We start from the raw sequence: 15,520 nt of genomic DNA on the forward strand, positions 1-15,520 counted from the left end.
AATAATAACATGGGGGATACATGGGCACAACAATAACAATAGGGGGCTATTTTGACAATAAAAATAAGGGGAATACGCTAGTATTATAGGGACCTAACATGCCCCTCTTTCAAAAAATTAGTGTCCTCAATGATTAAGTAGTTCCATATGCTTCTGTATAAAATTAGCATCCTCCCACATGGAATCTTCAATGAGTAAGTTCTTCCACTTAATGAGATACTCTGAAACTAATCGATTCTGTAGGTATCGGCTTATTATTTTTGTGACTAGTTCAGGATCAAATATGATTTTTCCTTCTTCGTAAAGTTCTGGAAAAACTGTTTAGACTGGAATCTTATCACCGATAACCTTATTTAAGCATGAAACATGGAAAACTAGGTGTACTCAAGAAGATGCCTGAAACTCAAATTTGTATGTCATCATACCAATGTTTTACAACACCTTGTAAGGACCATAGTACTTGGGTGATAATTTATTATCATTCTTAGCTTGCTTGAGGGACATTTGTTTGTATGGTTGTAGCCATAAAAATACCTAGTCACCTACATCAACAATTCTTTAACTGCGATATTGATCTTTCTGTTGTTTCATTTGATTCTACGCTAGAGTGAAGTTATCCTTTAAGAATTGGATAACTCGTTGTTGATGCTCAATGTGATCTTCCACTTCTTGAACCTTAGAATTTTCTCTTAAAGATGATGTGATGGATGGTGGATGATATCCATAAAGTGCCATAAATGGGGTCATTTTTACTGTAGTATGGAAGGAAGTGTTATACCACTATTCAGCTAGAGGTAACCACTTGACCCATTATGTTTGTTTATCAGATACAAAGCAACAAAGATATCCATCCAAACATTTGTTCATTATCTCAATTTTCTCGTTAGATTGCGGATGATAAGATGAGCTATGAGCTAACTAAGAACCAAGAGAAGAAAATAACTTCATCCAAAAATTTCCAGTGAAAATTGGATCTCTGTCACTTACAATAATCTTTGGGTTTCCATGTAGCTTTTGAATTGTTTCCATAAATGTAGTAGCAGTTGTATTGGCTTTAAAAGGATGAGATAATGCACAAAAGTGTGCATACTTGGTAAGACTATCAACTACCACCATGATGACACTCTTTCCTTTATATTTGGTTAAATCTATGATAAAATCCATTGAGACCTCCTCCAAACGTTGAGTTGGAATGGCTGAAGGTTGTAACAAACCCAAGGTCCTAATTGCCTTAACTTTATTTTGTTGGAAAACCCAACATTCTACTACAAACATATAAATATCAGATTTAAGGCATACCAAAAGAGTTCCTTCTTAACCATGTGGTAAGTTTATAAAAATATTGAGTGCACTCCTAAGGGGGAGGTGTGCAATTCCAAAAGAATATTTTTCTTGAGTTGGGAATTCTTACAAAGATTTAAGTGATCTTTGTACCATAATGAGTCATTTTTCCAGCTAAATGTATAATATGTAATGGGATCTTGCTGCAACTTTTGAATGAGTGTCCAGGCCCTTCGTCATTCTTCCATTTATCCCTTGCTTCAATTATCCAATCAGGTTGGATAATAGAATTGGCATAAATCAATGCTTCCACATCCTCATCCTTTCTTGAGAGTGCATCTACAATAACATTTTGTTTCTTTTTTTTGTAGATGATTTCAAAGTCATAACCCAACATCTTTGTGACACATTTTTGTTTCTCTTCTAAAGATAATATTTGTTCCAAAAAATATTTGAAACTATCATGATCTATTCTTACCTTGAAGTGTCTTCCGATTAGATAAGGTCAGCATTTGTTTAGTGCATGTAGTATTTCCAACATTTCCTTCCCATAAATAGGTTTATGTAAATACTTTCCTTTGATTGGACAACTTTCAAAAGCAATGGGTATTCCTTCTTGAATTAAAGAAGGACCAATTCCATTTCCTGAGGCATCACATTCCACAATAAAGGATTTTGTGACGTATCATGTAGCTAAGACCGGTGCCTGGCACATTGCCTCTTTAAGATGTTCGAAGGCCTTAGTTTCTTCTGGATTCCAATAAAATGCATCTTTCTTCAGTAATGTTGCTAGAGGTGCTTCTATTCTCCCATAATTCTTAACAAACTTGTGATAATACCTTGTCAACCCGAGAAATTCTTGAAGATGCTTTACAGTTGTGGGGTTTTCCATTCCTTAATGGCTTTAATTTTATTAGGGTCTACCTTATTATCACATTTATTTAAATTTTGAAATTTTTAAATGTTGACAATTACAATGTTAGCAAAATGTTTGTACTAAACAGGAAAAAATGTTGATAATGGGACTATCAACGCTTTTTGAGTTTAGAAAATTATTCTAGGAATACGTTGACAATGGAACTGTCAGCATTATCGGGTAAATGAGTATAGCTAGTTTGTCAACACTTTTGTGAATTTAGTAAATTTAAAACTTCACTAACAATGGGAGTGTCAACGTTATTGTGTGTTTGAAAATAAAAAAAGGAAAATGTGTTGACAATGGGAGTAGCAACGCATTTCTATAAAAATGGCCAGTTAAAACTCTATTTTTCCTGTACAACACAGTAATTTAGGGCATTCTTTACAGACAAATGAGAATGAATTTCCCAAAACCAAAAGAGGTTTTTGTCTAAAACATAACAATTTAGAAAAATATCTCTCGTTTTCTTAACATCTATCATGGTTTTCGATTTTTGAAAGGATCATTGGACTCTATTTTTAAGGATTTCATGAGGAAAAAACTCATGGATAGTTGTGATTTGGATGCCACCTCACCAAATTCGACTTTTTGATCCTTATCTCTAGCCATGAATCCAACAACAGCATGATATTTAGATGCAGATAGGTTTTGAAAGTTTGATATGCATGTACCTAAGAGATTTATACTTCTATTATTGGATTATTGTAATTATTTTTGAGTTGCAAACCTATTTCAATTGTGTATTGTTTATATAAGTGAAGACTACAGAAGAAGAAAGGGTTGGATTTTATTTGAGATATATCATCCTTGTATATTTTTTAGCATATTTGAATGATAAAAATATTCATGTGCAGTTTACATAAATTCTCGTGTTATGATTTCATGTCTTTCTTTCCTTCGTTTTATATTTCTTCATGTCTGAAATACTAAGTGTTAGAAATTGGGATTCATGTGTTTATGCTCCTTTTTCTTTATTCTCAGGAATTTAATAAATGTTGTTCACTTAACCATTGCACTAATATCTATCATTTTCTTTCCAAATTCCTTAAAGTGTCAAAGGAATTATCACTACCTTGTGTTTGTGTTTTTCTCATCGAAATTGTGTTTATATGTACTTGATTGGGTTAGAATCCATGCCCAATGGTAGTATTTTTCAAATATCCCAACAAAACTTCATTTTTTTTTATAAATCTAGCCACAGGACTTAATTACAAACCCACTACTAGAGTGACCTAGAGTCATTGAGTTTTTAGGTAGATATCCCTCTGCAGGTTGAAGTGCCAGATTTCAACCTCAAAGAGGTTAGAGGTTACCTTAGAGGTTTTCACACAACCGGGTTTCCTATAAGAGATAACATACCTTTACACTCTCATGAGATACAATATGACGCAAGTATTCCACCTCCTATACTCGAAAGAAATATTTAGAGATTTTTGCATATAATTGTTTCTCCTCCAATAGTTTGAGCATTGTTTTAACATGTTGAACATGATCCTTCCAAGAATTGTTGTAGATTTGTATGTCATAAAAATTTACTAACATGACTTTCAAAGGAAGGGTTTCAAAATGGAATTCGTTAAACCTTGCAATGTGGAAGGTGCATTAGAAAGGCCAAAAGGTATGATAGAAAAACATAATGACCCTCATGAGTTTGAATTTTGTTTTCAAAATGTCTTCAGTCTTCATTCTAATTTGATGATATCCTAAATGAGGATCCAACTTAGTGAATTAAATTTCTCCATGTAATTCATCCAACAATCATCAATGACACAAATGGAAAATTTATCTTTAATAGTGAGTTTGTTGAGCTCCCTATAATTTGGACACATACACCATGATCTATCCTTCTCGTGCACCAATACTATTGGGAAGAGAAACAACATTGACGAGGTTTAATTATACCAACCTCTAGCATTTCTACAACCATACACTCAATTTCACTCTTTCGGACATAGGGATATCTGTAAGCTCTAATGTTTTGAGGAACACTTCCTTGAATCAAATGAATAGCATGATCATTATCACGAATAAGTGGGAGGCCTTTGGGAGTCTCAAATTCCTTGGAATGCTTGTCCAAGACATTTTGGAGATTTACAGAATTAGATGATTTGATGTTTGAACCTCTAGTGAGAATAATTGTGTAATTACACCGCATTTTTATTTCTTTAGAAGCTTTTTCATGCCATTAGAGCTAATCAACTTTCCCAGTTTCCCTGTGATACCCATTAATTCAACTTCCTTTCCTTCCCAAAAAAAATTCAAGAAAAGTTCTTCAAAATTAAAAGCTACCATCCCCAAATATTGAAACCATTATAATCTTAATACAACGTCAACACCACCCATTGGAATGGAAAGAATTGGATTATTCAATACATATTTCCCCATGTTTAGTGCTATATTATGGCCCTTTTCTAGAGAAATTTATAGTTCCTCCATTTGCAACCATAACTTGACAACCTAGTGTTGGATATAGGAAGAAATTTAATTCCTTGGCTATCTTACAATGAATAAAATTTTGGGTACTATGTGAATCAATCAGAACTATTACCTTCTTCTTCTTGATATATCATTCTATCTTGATAGTTTGAGGAGTGATAATTTGTGCCAATGCATGACAAGATATGGTCAGATTCATTTCTTCTTTCTCTGTGGTTGGTTCCTAGTGTTTATCTTCCTATTTTGATATTTCTTGTTCCTTTTCTTCCTCCTCTTCACAATATATGTAGAATAATTTATTGTTAGTGTACTTATGACATTTAGTGTCTTTGTTATCACAATTGTAACAAATCCCTTTTTCTATTTTTTTCCTCCAATTTTTGTGGTGTAAACCTTGTAGGTTGTGGAAGACTAGGAGCAACAACACTTCCATATTTATAGTTGTGAGTGGTAAACTTCCTTTTTGCAATAATGTTTCTTTCAACTTTTCTTGCCACCCTAAATACCTTCTCCAATGAATTAGGTTCCCAAAGATAAATGTAATTTTGGATGTTATCCTTTAGTGTCCCAATGAAGACATCAATCCTATGCTCCTCTAGAATATCAGTTACTCTAATATTCAATATTTGGAAGTCTTCAATGTGCTCCGCCATTGAACCCTTTTGTTTGAGATTTATCAATTGGCTAAAGAAGGTGTTTCTCTTTGTATATTCATAATGTGCTATCATTTCCTTTGTAAAAATTGATCAAGTGGAAAATGGTTTACAATAACAAAGCCATTTATACCATACAAATTGATTAGGTTCTAATATAAATATGCAATATGTACCTTTTGTGAGGGTTTCACATCATATAGATCAAAATATTGTTCCATTTGTAGTATCTATGTTATAGGATCCTTACCATCAAACTTCCTCATATCGATCTTTGGAATGTGGTAGGTCTTCAACCCAAAGTTAGAGTCCATAAAATCATGATTAGTATTCCTTTTTTTCTCATCGTGAATTTCATGGAATACTTTGTTGCCATTAGGAAACATTTATTGTAGCAACTTTGTCAACCCTTCCTTCAAACCTTCCATTTATGCTTTTAAACCATCCTTCAAACCTTCCATGTCCATTTTTATTTTGATTCTAAACTATCTATGTTCCCTTTAAAACAATCCATCTTAACATTCATCATTGCTTCCAATTCATTTTTAGTTATTCTTTGTGAGAATGAAATTTGTTGCATTTGGTCTCGTAATTTTGATATATCATGTTGCACTTCTCCCTCTCATTCATGCACCATAGAAGAGATTTATGATTTCTTAATAGTTATGTCCATATTTTTGTTTTGAGGAAATTTTGAATCAGACAATGATATATATGCTTCTCTATGCTTTTTGTATCACTTCAAATTGATTTTTAAAACAAAAGTTATGCAAAATTTAAAACAATTTCACACCTTTTTCTTGTTTTTTAGGAGCTCAATATTTAAACTATTGTATCTCTATAATTTTAGATCTCCAAAATCTAAAATTTTGTCCTATTTTATCCTTTTTAGTATTCTTTCCAACCCCACAAGTCAGACTAATATTTTATTCTTCGAGAAAGAGTTATGATCAATCTCCCACAATGACTTGATTATCAACTAGTTCAGTAGAATGAAGTTGTAAGGACTACCACGTGTGACTGTTTTGGCCTTTGACCGTAAAAATTATACAAGAAAAATTAAAGTCCATGCAATTTCAAACACTGTTAATGAAATTCAAATCTGATGCTCGGAGATGAAGTTATGATGATTTTTCCTAGGTCACCTGTTTGAGATTGAATTCTGGATCCTGCAAAAACCTTAACTTCTCAAGATCATATCTCCAAAAATATAGCGCACCAAGATCTGAAATTTGTACAAAATGGTCATCAATATTTATTCTCCACATGGTTATAATTTCATCTTCTAAAGCCTCGTAGAAAAATGTTATAGAAAAAAATGTCAAGATGGCATGCTTGAAGAAGAAAAACCCTAGAATCCAAAGATCTGATACCAATTGTTATGCAACCAGCTCACAAAACAATAGAAAAGATAGATCAATGACTTAAAAACTATCCTCTTCGAGGGGGAAGCCTCCTTTACATTACATAAATGAACAATTCTTGGATGATACAAATGATAAGACCTCCTTGGTATATATAGCAGTCTAAGGTGTCACAATATAATCAGAGCCTACATAACAATAATAATGTAAGGGCACAACAATAACAATAGGGGGCTACAACAACAATAATAATAAGGGGAATACCCTAATATTATAGGGACCTGATATTATATATATTGAAACTACTATGAAGTGAACAGTCCCTTCCAAATGGTTACGAATGAGGAGAAATCAATAAGCTTATTTTGTATAATGGTATCTATGAAAGTAGGCTATGAGGCTATGGATCCAAGAATTTAAGGATTATACGTTCATTTATCCTCCATGTTTTAATAATGTAGTTTTGATATCTTGCAAAAAGATAGAGGGCTACATGAGATTTTAATTAGGAATTTTGTAGTAGTTTCATGAATTTTATGATATAAAGGGGATTGAGTTGCTTTGGTTTCATTGGAGGAGTATTTATGTAAGGATCTGTTAGTGAACAAAGAGTTTAAGGGAGTTGATAATTACAAAAAAGTAGATACTAAAGAGCCCTACTGCATTAGTTGTAGGGATGTCAAGATTTGCAAAGCCTAGAACACTAGATAAGGGTGGGTGCTAGGGTAGGGAGATATTGAAATGAGAGGAAATCCATAATCTAAAATGTTGTGGTATAGTTTTGAATGAATTGCAAGACAAAATAACTAAATAAACTAATATATTGATTTAAAATAATATCAAAAGAGATATGTGTGGGAGGATAAGATAAAAGTACCACATCTATTCATGCATCCCTATTCGAGAAAGGTATTCATTTAAATTATCCACTGAAGTAGATAAAGTTTGATGAAAGTGATTTATGTGGAAGAATAAGCTAAAAGAACTAAATTTATTAATAGCTCTTTATTGAAAAAAAAAAAATCCATTTCAATTATGTGTTAAATTGATTGGAATATATATATATAAATATAATAAAAATTTTAACTCTTTACTTTAAAAAATTAATGTCATCTACTTACCTAACATAATAGTTAAGAACATTTTGCAATGATATTGTAATTTATGAAATTATTATATTAAAATAAAAAAAATTATGATATATATATAGCTTGAGTGATTTAATGTCATCTACTTACATAATATGATAGTTAAGAACATTTTGCAATGATATTAAAATTTATAAATTTTTTATTTTAAAATACAAAAACTTTATGATATTGAATATATATATATATATTGTTTGTGCTCGAGTGATATAAAACCATTTTATTATGACTATTAGTAATTTCTCGTGTAATGATATAGAACTAAATAATATGGTATAATTTAATAATACAAAGTAATATAGATCATTCCAAATTAAAATTAATTAATTAATTAATTTTATTTTTATTTATTTAGTGGTCTTCAAAATAGTGCATATTAGTAATATCATATATTTAATAAATTTTGTTAACATTATGAATAATATTAGTTATATTGGAAATTAATTAATTTTTATATTTAATTTTATTTTTACAAAAATAATAAATATAAAATAAAATAATAAATTTGAATTAAAAAATAACAAATTTGTTGAAAGTCATAAAAATCAAATCCTTAACACTTAGTGTTATAAAATTATGTTTAATAAAATATAATGTATGAGTATTTAATTATCATTCAATAAGTATAAAATTAACTTAGATTAATAAGAAAATATATTACAGTTAATAACATATTGACATGTAAAGATCATATTGGAATGGTCATGATTGATGTGGTTGTACCAAATATCACAATGGTGGTAGTATATATTAGCCTCCAATGAAATCCATTACTAAGAATCGTGCTTGCAGCTCGAGATATGAAGTTAATTTATAAAGTTTAGTTATATCAATACTTAATATACCAGGCTATAATAGGCGATAGTCCCTACTAGGTCTGAATTCCTTATTTGGTCCAATATTTAAAAAAAAAACAAAAATGCATGTTGGTTTTTATGCGCATATGTAAAGGTGGAAATTTTTTTTTATGCACACATGCAAACATATGAATATGCATAAGAGTGAGAGAATGGTGCAATTTTTATAGTATTTTTGTGACTCTCATATACTTAAAAAATGTGTTAAAAAAAAAGGAAAAAACAAAATGCTAGAAAAAATCAACTAATGTAGCAAGTAGTGGATATATATTTGAACAAATAATATAATATAATGTGTAACTTTCATATACCTAAAACAATTCATCACTATTTAAATATTCAACACCTAGATTAATTCAGTTTCTAGTGACTACAATCATCAATGCCGAATATTATTATCATAGTTGCAAACATATCAAAAACATATTTTGAGGCCCCTGCTTCTGATACTATGATATGATTAATTGATTAAAAAAAATACAAATGCTCAGAGCAGTTTAATGTTACATCTCAAGATCGCAATAAATGGAATAAAGTCAACATAAGTATCTCTTATTGATCTTGAGAACATGTGCAAGAATGTAGAATAGATAGAATAGAGTTCTAGAACAATGTGTGACAACCATGTTCATTCAAGCATGAATTATAGTTGCAACCATGCTACTTTGTAAGTTTCCAACAAATGTTCTTTTGTGAAATTCAATCTATACATCAAATAGGGTTTTCTCACCAAATTTCTTTCCACCATAGATGAACAGTTACATGCAAGTACCAATGTATTGTCTTCCAATAAAATAAATCATACAAGTATTTAAGGAACTTTACAATAGAAAATATATTACAAAACATTGGCACAAATCTATTATTATTAAGTTCTTCCATGTAAGCACCAAATCATATCAATGCCATCTAATAATTACACAAGGTCATTACCTGCATATTTATACCAAAAATCCTTTGTAATAAAAGAAAAGTAAATAAATATTATTAGCTAGAACCTTCAAGGATGGAATCCATGCAAATAATATAATTGAAAATCCAAATGAACCTCGCTAGATCTAGAAAGAATTGTGATCAAAGAGAATACTTCTTCTGGAAAATCCAGACGATACACAACACAATCTCTTAAACCCACTACATAGAGATACCGTGACTTCATGATCCAGGTCCAGGTGTGAAAAAGGACCTTTCCAAGACCTTTTACTTTTGTGATGTGTTAAAATTGCTTTTAAACGAACATTAATGAATACATCTGCATGCCAAAAAGAAGATGAACATAACAATCATCAACACATAAAAACCAAATCCGTTGATAATGAAGTTCGTCCAAGAGGGACTACATCTTCGGGCCCTGGTGTTAAGATGGTGTAGGCTGCTACATTAAGTTTTGTCAATAATGGTGATGTACACAAGAGATGATGTCTCGATCATACAAGGAAAAATGCCCTCATGTAGGAGTGGCTCTAAGAGATATTCCACAACTAGAACTCTCAATCAAAAAACTCTTATTAGTATGACACAAAAACATGCATGGTTCGCATCGCACCAACATGGCACAAAAGGAATGTCAAAGAAAAACACATGCATGACGACAACAAAAGTGTCCAGCAACATATAACAAAGGATCTAAAAACATAACATGATGAGTTATGACAATAAGTACATCACATAGAAGATTCCACATCAAATCAACCAAGGAATCATGACAACATGTAATAAACAAGATCCTGCATCAACATCAATCAAGGATTTGTGCAACATAATGCATAAAGAAGAAGTACATGAACACATCATATACCTCACAACCAAGGGCCATCTGAATAAGTGGATCTCGCACTACTGAAGCTGCTTGGACCATTGCTCCCAAGGCATCAGTCTCATGAAAATCGTTGCTCGCACATGAATGTGGACATTGGCACCGGCACTTAGAAAAGTGACTAGAATAAGAAATGAGAGAATAAGAAACCTGGAGACACCATTAGATTTGTGGCATCGAGTAGTGCTGAATCGACTATTGAAAATCCGAATTCTGAGAAGTTGAGAATTCTGGGCTCAAGGAATATTTTAGATTCCCTCAAGATTCCTAAAAGATTATGTTTCATGGATGGACTATAAATCTACAACTCATATGGTGAATCTGATCTCTCCATTGCAATCCTTATGGAAAACCATGAAAAACAAGTATAAACTTGACTATATTATGAAATGTCAAAGTTTTACCTCCTTGGGAAAATTTCATGGCTCATGGTTTTGCTCCCTGTTTTTGATGAATTCATGGTTCCACATGAATTTTGTAAATGACTAGAAAATGCAGATCTTTGATGAAGAAATGAACAACACCATGGTGTTCGTGGTGATGAGAGGTCTAAAAACCATGTAAAACTTGTCAATTTCTGACAGAGTGGAAATTCCACCCTCCTGCAAAATTCATGGTTCCTGTGTTAAAATATTAATTAATTCACTACCTCAAAATTTGTGCCTACATTCTTCCTCGAAATCCATGCCTGTAGTGTCTCTCTGACTCAAACTATGTGCAGAGGTAAAATACTGAGTTTAAATAAAACTCATCGGCATATTTACCAATGTACAGTGGTTGGCACATTGACTAAAAGAGGCAATATGGTTAAGGAGAGGTCGGGGGATCAAATACCACCTTCTCTACATATAACACTTTTATAACCAACAATGTATTTAAAATAGGGGTCAGGTCCGCTTTGGGCAACCCGCCCCTTAAACCCCACACTTAACACATTATCGGTGTGTTTATACATTGCAATCGGTGGTTGGTAGTTGGTACCAGTGATTAGTGCGATCGTCAGCATCTATATCGATGCAATCCACAGAGTATCACTAATATATATGTTGGCAATTGGCGCCGATAATATCAACACGTTTACAGGTGTTGGGGCGATATGCGATAACAACTTTGGGGAGTGTCGATGATCGGCGCAAAGATTGGCCATATATATATATATATATATATATATATATATTGGTATGACATATATGCGGGTTATGTGGAGGAGGGTTCGGTGGGGTTTATTGCTGCCTGTCCCAATCCCATATGTATATATAGAGATGTTTTTGTTGCGATAAGTTTGTTTAAAGGGTTCGGCAGGGTTTGTTGCCGTTGATCCTGAAACCATGTTTTTATATTGTTTTATATAGTTATTTTTAATAAATATATATATTGACAAATTTCGTTATATGGTTATTTAATAACCATTAAAAGTGATTTTGTCTCTTATGTAGGTTTAGGAGACAAAAGAGAGAATGCCAAGTGTTAATGGCTGATGGGCTGCCATGTGGGTCCCGCCTGCTTACTGGGATGCCATGTGGCACACTGTGGGCCCACTTTTCCCCTATCATGTCAAACTTTCAAGATTTCTATCTTTCGCATACAAGCTTGGTTTGATGAACCATTTGCACCTCCACGATTAGGACGATGAGATGTTCGGTCTAGTCCTAGTTCGAGCATAATCTAAACACTTTGATTTTTGAGACATCTTTGTCCTGTGTGTCTCTCTAGAGCCACCTTGATCACTTCATAAGATGAAACACCACTAGCAACAATCTCAACCTATTATCCCTATTAAGATAATTAGAGTTGTCTTCTTGCCTCACTATAAAGAATCACCCCACATATTGAGTGAATAGCCAAACATCCTTGTAATAGAGACAAGGTTCCTAAAAAGTATGATAGAAACAACCACTACCATTGCTCCCTCTGCATTCCCTAGAACTTGAAAAATAGAGTTGACAGGAAATGCTGAAAAGAATCAATCACTTTCTACAATGTATATTATCTCAATTTTTAGTTCAAGCAAATATCATTCTACAATTCTTACCAAAAACAACCTCAAATAAAGCTGTCAATTTTGAAGCCACAAATAAATTCAGCGTATAATTAAAATTTCAAAAATTTGTAAAATATATTGACTGGTGATAAATAGAGTGAAATTTGAGCCATATGAACATGTATGGCCTGTCATTTTCAAGTTGACTCTAGAATAAATTAGATATCAATTTTAGTAGATCTCTAAAGGAGAAGGAACTAGAAAATATGATGGTTTTCATATTGAATTTAAAGATGTGCAATTTGGAAATTAAGTTAATATATCTCTTTTGAACTCTAGACTCAGAAAGTAGGTGTTCCTAACACAATCGACGTTACTTGAAAAGTAATCTATGAGAATGTGGTGTTATCTGGGAAAGAAGTAATGAGAACCAGGTTTTATTTTATTAGTAACCAAACAGATAGCATGACTCTCCAACTGTTGGTCACGACTTCCACTCTTCCTTAATCAACCATTCTGATATAAGATAATGCATATTATCTCAATCATCAAACCTAGAATTGCTAATAAAACCTAATGAAACCATGGTTTCCCTTTGGTAGCCCATATTTCGATCCACCTTTCTTAGGAAGAGGCTATAAAGTGTCAGTTGGGGAAAGTGACAAGCTCTGGTTCACAATCACCCTAACCAAATAATGGTGTCTCTACTTTCGAATCTACATTGTGGTAATAATGGATGGCGAAGTTCTTTTCACATGAAATATCACTAAGTAACTATATTACAATGTCAAAGCTTAAATTTATACAGAGATTGGATTGAAATTTTTTTTATCATGTTGAAGAAATCCTCTCGGTGTAAATATTGCCTAGGACCCAAAAAATAAAATATGGGAAACATAAAAAAAATATCAACAAAATTAAATACAAAAGTATGAGAAAAAAATTCCAAAACAGTTTCTTTTATGTGACTCTGTCTATGGAAAAAATAAGAGTCAACAACATTACGGAAATATCAGCGAAATTAAAAAATATATATATCCAAAATTAAAAATATCCAAAAGAATCTAGACAAATAACATAATAAGAAACCTACCACTAGCCATACTGCGTAAGTCCCCTGGCTAATGGCCCTCATTCCCCCTAATTCTATATATCGCACATTCCCATCTTTATTATTTTTTCTATAGATAGATTTTGCAAGTCCTATTGTCCACAGATTCTTCATTTGTGATAGATTTTCAATAATTACCTAGTAGCTCTTGTGTCTCCTCATCAATTAAAATCCAGTAAGCCTAAATTTTGAATTCTTTTGACATCCAGTAAGTCATGAATTTGAACTACAATGGTTTTCTTACTTCATGAGAGTGATGCTAACTATCAATTATAGTTGGGTATAATTGAGTGAGTACATTGCAAATGAAATTTTGAAATTTAATGTGACATCACATGTGAGCACCAGTAGATAGCTTATATTCCATTTCATTTATATTGTAATGTTTTGTGATTCCTTAGGTGGGTGAGATAACTATCAATTATATTTGGGTATAACTAATTGAGTACATTGCAATGAAAATTTTCAATTTAATGTGACATCACATATGAGCACTAGTAAATAGCTTCTACTCGATTTCATTTCTATTATAATGACAACATTTTTTACTCAGAAAGCATGTGATACATAGTCATAGATCAAGGACCATTCTCACAAGGACCACAATATCTAGTTGTGATGAACATGAGCTTAGGAGTTTTTCTTATGTCCATTTACCTTTCTTCTCCATGGGACTATGCTAGACCTCTACATAGCCAAGGCAAACCTAGGAAGCAAACCATTCTATTGACCAAATATAAGTTACAACCTATGTTGATAAGCCATATCCAAAAAGGTTGATAATTATAATGAGCCAAGATATGTAGGCTTCTAAAGATTTAGTTGTATAGAGTAACACATTTCCACATAGGTTCAAGAATAAATTCTTTCATGTTTTTCTTCCCATAAACACTGAGAAATTTAATCTAGGGTGTCTAACAAAAACCACTTTAGTGAAGAGTGTTTGATAGTTATTATAAAAGACCATAAGGAACCTAAGAGTGTTTGAAATTTATTATAAAAGACATAAGGAACCTTATATACATTAACTACAATTGCACAATGAAGAGTTGCATTCCAAAACCTTCAATAAGGGGGATCCATCAATAAGGTACATTGGGTGTATTGAATATCGACACTAGTAGAAACTCATCTAACCATGCCTAATACATACCATCAATTTAGGTAAAATGGCATATATATCAAATATTAGAAGTTGGAACTCCATATATGTAACCTTGAGTGTTGCAAGTGCAGCCTAGGTGCATATGAGACTTGAGGTGGACACATCCATTGTTGTATCAAACTTCCTTAATCTAGTGATACAAGAAATTAGAGTTCCAATTTATCCAAAACTTTGATCGAATACTTGATGATCTGGGCTAATTTAGAATTGGTCAAAACCCCTTGGGCTAGTGTTTCATCGTACATGAACCATGGATCATAGTGAAATTTTGGTCATCCCCAAAACATTTTCTAGATTTTTATCAAATTGTGACAATAAAGGGATATTTTACTACAAAAGTATCTTAATATGATCTGAGTTTAGGAAAATGGCCTACATAACATATATTGAAACCTCAAGCTTCTTAGTCTAGATGAATATGAGACCTCAATTTTGTTGGGTTTGGGCTAGTGGTAAGAGTTAGTAGAAAAACAAGTTCAACAACCTTGGCCATTATTTACATGTTATTTTCCTAATTTATATCTAGTACATCCTCAAGTTTCTATAATTCACTTTTCAGTGCTTTCTTTCATTCATGTGCTTGTTCTTTAACCTCTTCATGTCCTTCATCGATTGTTATAGATGGTGGTATAGCAGGGCTAGCTATTGCTTGTGCCCTTCAAAAAGTCTCCTTTAAGGTAGGAACATAATCTTGATATATCAACATTTAACCCCTTTTATAATTTTGTATTTTGAAATGGATCATTTTCTAGATTTTTTTTACTATTTAGTCTCTTGATGTTAATTTAT

The sequence above is a fragment of the Pinus tabuliformis genome, chromosome 7, assembly GCF_031772625.1.
Source record: "Pinus tabuliformis cultivar Carrire ecotype Pingquan chromosome 7, CPIR1, whole genome shotgun sequence".
Lineage (NCBI taxonomy): Eukaryota > Viridiplantae > Streptophyta > Pinopsida > Pinales > Pinaceae > Pinus > Pinus tabuliformis.